Source organism: Xenopus laevis, chromosome 7L, assembly GCF_017654675.1.
Source record: "Xenopus laevis strain J_2021 chromosome 7L, Xenopus_laevis_v10.1, whole genome shotgun sequence".
NCBI lineage: Eukaryota > Metazoa > Chordata > Amphibia > Anura > Pipidae > Xenopus > Xenopus laevis.
This window is the reverse complement of record NC_054383.1, coordinates 96,336,856-96,343,317: the sequence shown is the minus strand read 5'-3', so window position 1 is coordinate 96,343,317 and position 6,462 is coordinate 96,336,856. Positions and strand designations below refer to the sequence as shown.

The following is a 6,462-nucleotide window of genomic DNA, read 5'->3' as shown; positions in this document are numbered from 1 at the left end:
GAAGTGGTCACGGTGCAGGTTTGTAAGAAAACATTATCTCCCAGACAAGCACAGCTTGAGGCCATAGTTATTCTTTTAGGGGGTGATGAGACTTAGAGATCAGCTTAAGTTTTTTGGGGTATCTAATTTTAAACAGTAGATATTTAACCATCCTCTCTTGTTCTGTGTCTCAGTTGTATTATTATGGAGATACGGTCAAATAAAAATAGTAAAGAGAGAGAGGAGATATAGCTTTGTTTGTTTTTGTAAGAAAACCAATAGAACTCGATAATAAAGGGTTAAAATAATTTAGAAATAAAAGACTGTGTCTCACTTTATCAGCCAGGCTGTTCTGCACTGACCATTCACAGGTGCTATCCCACTACTGATCAGCATGGGGGCTTTGATCTGCTCCGTCTCCAACCTGGATCGGTTCACCCCTCTTTAGACAACCTGGTGATCCCAAGCTCCCCCAGGAACACCATATGGATACTGAACTTAGTGCGGACACCCGATCGACATGGCTCAGGGCAGACTAGAACTCCTGGACTCAAGCAATCCCTCAGCCTTAGCCTCCCAAACAGCAGGATTACAGGCACGCGCCACTGTGCCCGGCTTGTCTTTTCTCTTAACCTAGAGCTTCTCATACATGTGATTCTCAGTAGGTGTGGCTTATTCCATTTTGAGTCTCCAGCTGACCAAAGGATAAATAACAAAAAGAGTTATCTGCAATAGTGATATCCTTTAACCCAGTAATGCAGATAACTATGTTATAAAGTTATATATTTAGGCTTGAAATGTTATACTAAATTCTGCATTTGTGTTTTCTTCTTGCTGGAATGTTTCTCTTTGATCTCCTGCACCAGAAAAAAATACAACGTTTCAAAAATGTAATAAAATAAGTGGCTTTTGGCACACAGCTCAGAATACTCAGCACCTGCACTGAGATAACTTTTTAAGATAATCAAAGTTGCAATTGTAACTATTTAAGATAAGCAGGTCTCTCGGGGAACCTGTGACTTGCAATTCACCTTCATTAGAAAAACTGCAATAACACATGAAACATGTCCTTAAAACTCCAAGAAATGTGTTTTAACTTTCCATAATCTGCCAAATTTTGTAAAAGGGGCACAGCATTTAAGGGGTGTGGCCACAAAATGGGAGTGGTCAAAAATTCTGCCGTGCTATGCGCTACAGATTTTTTTTCTTTACATTTTTCAAATGTTGGAAGGTATGCTGAGGGGACAAAAAGAAAGTCTCCTTCCACCTTTCTAACTGCTCTTTCTGTTGCTTTTGCTAATAAATTCTCTTCCCTTGAACAGCTCAGTGTGGGGGTGTCTCAGGGCTCTGTACTCAGGACTCTTTCTTTAGGAGACCTTCATTTAGAAAAACTGTGAAGGTGAATTGCAAGTCAAAGTTTCCCCGAGAGACCTGCTTACCTTAAATAGTTACAATTGCAATTTTGCTCATCTTAAATAGTTACAAATGTATCGCAGTGAAGGTGCTGAGTATTCTGGGCTGTGTGCCAAAAGTCGCTTATTTTATTAAGTTTTAGAAATTTTTTCTGGTGTCAGTGCAGGAGATCAAAGAGAAACATTTCAGCAAGAAACTGGGACTGCGGGCTGAGCTGTCAAAATTGGAACTGTGCCGCAGAAAACAGGACATACATAACACTGCTCCCAGTCATGCAGCTCTGATGCAGCTTGTTATTTGCATTAATTTAATTCACAGTTGGGAGGTATGCCCTTGGTTTCACAGTTCTATGTTGCTTACTGAGTTAAATGATATCACTATTGCAGATAACTCTGTTTGTTATTCATCCTTTGATCAGCTGGAGTCTCTCAGGGAAAATGAGATTATGCCTACTGAGAATCACATGTATGAGAAGCTCTAGTTTAAGTAAAGAGACAAGCCGGGCACAGTGGCGCGTGCCTGTAATCCTGCTGTTTGGGAGGCTAAGGCTGGGGGATTGCTTGAGTCCAGGAGTTCTAGTCTGCCCTGAGCCATGTCGATCGGGTGTCCGCACTAAGTTCAGTATCAATATGGTGTTCCTGGGGGAGCTTGGGATCACCAGGTTGTCTAAAGAGGGGTGAACCGATCCAGGTCGGAGACGGAGCAGGTCAAAGCCCCCATGCTGATCAGTAGTGGGATAGCACCTGTGAATGGTCAGTGCAGAATAGCCTGGGTGATAAAGTGAAACACAGCCTTTTATTTCTAGATTATTTTAACCCTTTATTATTAAGGTCTACTGGTTTTGTTACAAAAAACAAAACAAATCTATATCTCCTCTGTCTTTTTACTATTTTTTTGACCATATCTCCATAATTATACAACTGAGACACAGAACAAGAGAGGATGATTAAATATTTTCTGCTTCAGCTTAGATCCCCAAAAAACTTTAGCTGATCTCTAAGTCTCATCACCCCCTAACAGAGTAACTATGGCCTCAAGCTGTGCTTGTCTGGGAGATAAAGTTTTCCTACAAACCTGCTCTGTGACCACTTCTTATGTACATACATAACACTGCTCTCAGTCATGCAGCTCTGATGCAGCTTGTTATTTGCATTAATTTAATTCACCTGTCACTACACATATACATAGATAACATACATTTGCTTTCCTTTGTTTGATGTGAATGTCGCCTCAAAAACATACCTCCCAAATGTCCCGTTTTCAGAGGGACAGTCCCTCTTTTGACAGCTCAACCCACCACAGCCTGGTTTGTACTGGAAAGTCCTGTTTTTCTCTGCACTCTACAGAAAGAGAAAGATACAAAGTTTCTAACTTAATTGGCTTTTGGCAGAGAGCCCAGAACAGCCACAGCTGCAGATATGATACTTTTTTCGAGATAAGCAAATAAGTAATTGTAACAATTTAAGATAACAGGGAAAAGTAAGGGTAGCACTACACGGACGATTTGCGTGCGCTTCTGTTGGATCCATCACTGGGCGACAAAACGGCCGCATCAAGTCGGGGGTGCCCTAGGCAAAGCAGCCACACCCCCACACACTTGTGCAAGCAGCATCAAACAAGGGAGGAGTGGGTAAAGTGGCAAGTGGGATGGGGGGTACATGTTCCGGGGCTTGTCCACAGAACTCGAGGGCCAGACTAGAGGTAGGCACAGGGCTGGATTTAAATAGCAGGTGCCCCTAGACCCGCTGTCGTTTGTCGCCCTGTCCCCTCCCTTTTATTCAATCAAATTTTCATCATCGGGACCAGAGCAATGGGGATTGGTGTACAGGAGATTTTAAAAACGATCATATCTCCTGCACCTCCACAGTGTTTCTGAACCAATGCGGGTATTGTTGGGCAGCATGTCGCCTCCTAAAATCCTGCCGCCCTAGGCCCAGCCCTTGATGGACGCTCCATAATTCCAGGCCTGGATAGGCAGACAGAAGAGGTAAGCTTACATAGCTCAGTGTTTAACTTATGTCACATCAACAAAAGTGCAGAAAGTCTGCCCTGTATCAGAACCCCATAACTGTGAGAAAGATTTAAATCAACTAGGGATTGTGGATAGTAGACAAATACAACTCGATGTACAACCATAAAGAGGTATCAGCAGTGTTATGTATGTACATTGGAAGCGGCCACAGTGCTGGTGTTACATTGTAGAGAAATGTAAAATCCCAGCAACACCCTTTTTACCTAGATAAGCACAGCTTGAGGATCGTAATTATTCTTTTCCATGGTAATGGGACTTGGAGATCAGCCACAGCCTAGGGCTCATAAAAACTTTCAGGGGTGTCTGTAATTCGGACATAGAGGCATATTTACTAATGTGCAAATTTACTCCTCATCTAACTCCAGCTGCCAAAGTTCATGTCAATTTGCACAACACATTTCATGGCAGACTCACGGACTCAAACACATGCACAGAGCATGTGCAGTAAATCAGCAGAAAAGAAGATGGAGAGCTACTAGGTCATATTCAGAGGCACAGATCTTTACTGTTAAATGGTTCTGGTTGACATGGGCTGGTACAGAAGCACAAAGCATAATGTACAACAATTCTAGTCTACCTCTTTAGTTAAGCTTTACATCTCCTTTAAAGGTAAAGCATAATATAGTTATCATACGTTTGCGCTGGGATGGGTGCACACACTAACTTGCCAAAAAGTTTAAATTGCCTTCAGCTATCTCCAAATAATTCTTTAAGGAGGCCCTAAATCTTTCTGATGGGGGAGCTCATATAGATCCTGCAATTGTGACATTATCATGGGGCCCATTGTTATGAACAAATTATTGATTCTAGTTATGCCTTTGGACTGCCACCATTGAAAAGCTACTGGGTTTTGCCCAGGTTCAAACTTGGGGTTTTGGAGTAATGGAGCTCCCCGGGGCCATGTGGACATTACTCTATCCTAGATTTTTAAATATATTTAAGGGTAGGACTACACGGACAATGTTTGACGCGAATTTCCTGCAAAATTTCCAAAACGGCACCGGCCTCTGTTTTTTGAATAAATTCGTGAAACCGCTGCGAAAATTCGCTGGAGAAAATGCGCCAGCTTCCAAAAAACGGATGCCGCCATCCATTTTTTTTGACGGCAATGAATTTTCACTGCCGAATATTCGCTGCAGTTTCACAAATTTATTCGCAAGCGGCGAATCGCGGGAATTCATGTCTGCCAAATAAATTCGCCCATCACTAGTTACCAGCTGTGACCAGCGGGATTTTACACAAAGGAATACAAATGTGTGTTTTCTATGTGTGCTTGTAGTGACAGGTGAATTACATTAATGCAATAACAAGCTGTATCAGAGCTGCATGGCTGTGGGTAGTGTTATGTATTTACATAAGAAGTGGCCACAGTGCAGGTTTTAATTACAGAAAGACTTTATCTCCCAGACAAGCACAACTTGATGACCATTTCTATTCTTTTAAGAGGTGATGGGACTTAGAGATCAGCTAAGGCTTTTTGGGGTATCTAAGTTGGAGCAGCAGATATTTAACCGCCCTCTCTTGTTCTGAGTCTCAATTTTATAATTAGGGAGATAGGGTCAATGAAAAAGAGGAGCTATAGATTTGTTTTTTTTTATGTAAGAAACAAATAGAGCTAGATAATAATGGGTTAAATTGATTTAGAAATAAAATAAATTTTTCAAAAATGGCTTTGTTTTGCTTTATCGTCCAGCCTGTTCTGCACTGGCCATTTTACATACCTCCAAACTGTCCCGTTTTTCAAGGGATAGTCCTGATTTTTGACAGCTCAATCCACAGTGAAATGTCTGAACATCCAAAAAAAGATACATATTTTCTAAAACTTAAATAAGAGGCTTTTGGCAGAGAGCCCAGAATATGTGGCATCTGCACTTAGATACAATTGAATTGTAAATTTGTTATAATTGAAGATAAGCAAATATACAATTGTAACAATTTAAGATAAGCAGTACTGATGTCGGTCGAGTTTCCCTCCACCTGACCCTAATCCGGCCCTTCCCAACCTGAACCCGGCCCACTCTGTTCCCTCTATTTATAGGCCCCACCCTGTGATAACGTCAAAGGGGCAGAGCGGGGCAGTCGCAAATCTAAAATGCCGGCAGTATGAGATCGTGGGTGGCCCAGGACCCAAAGATATTTTGCGGTAACCAGCGGGTCCCGTGGGTATTGGGTCGGCCCTCACATCACTAATAAGCATTCCTCTTGGGGAAACTGTAACTTGCAGATTAAAGGGCAATTCACCTTCATTAGCAAAACTGTAATAACACATAAAACCGGACCCCTCATAAATGTGTTCAAACTTTCCATAGCCTGCCAAATTTAATAAAATGGGTGTGGTATTTGTGGGGTGTGGCCATAAAATGGGCATGGTCAAAAGATGTTGACGCACTCCACATGGCAAATCTTTTTGTCCTTCTTTCTATTTCCCAAATGTTTGGCGGTATGCATTCACAGGTGCTATCCCACTACTGATCAGCATGGGGGCTTTGACCTGCTCCGACCTGGATCAGTTCATCCCTCAATATACAACCTGGTGATCCCAAGCTCCCCCAGGAACACCATATTGATACTGAACTTAGTGCGGACACCCGATCGACATGGCTCAGGTCAGATTAGAACTCCTGGACTCAAGCAATCCCTCAGCCTTAGCCTCCCAAACAGCAGGATTACAGGCACGCGCCACTGCACCAGCAGAAAAAAATATATATTTTTCTCTAAAACTAGAGCCTTTCTGACATGTGGGTGTAGCTTAATTTATCATGCTGATTGAGGGACTCCTGGGTATCTGGATCCTGCATTTGGAGACCAGTTGATATTTACATAAGTCTTCTCTTATTCTGTGAATATATTGCTAATGTTTTATTATTAATGGGATAAGGTCAAATGAAAATGCCAGAAATAAAATGTTAACAATAAAATGTTAAGGGTTAAATGTCAGCTAAGGTTATCCTGAACCAGTGAACTGAGGCAAATAAGAAACACATACCTGTATAACAAATAAAAACATATACATCCCTCTTCTTTCCTCAAGATGAGGA

At 41.9% G+C, this 6,462-nt stretch overlaps 1 long non-coding RNA gene across 1 annotated transcript; it reads right to left on the bottom strand.

The window, feature by feature from the left end:
- Positions 1-297: 297 nt before the first annotated feature.
- LOC121395565 lies at positions 298-6,113 on the bottom strand. The gene is made up of 2 exons (XR_005962557.1): positions 5,955-6,113; positions 298-432 (listed from the first exon to the last, which is right to left on the bottom strand). It is a non-coding gene; the product is annotated as an uncharacterized LOC121395565 (long non-coding RNA).
- Between the last annotated feature and the right edge of the window lie 349 nt (positions 6,114-6,462).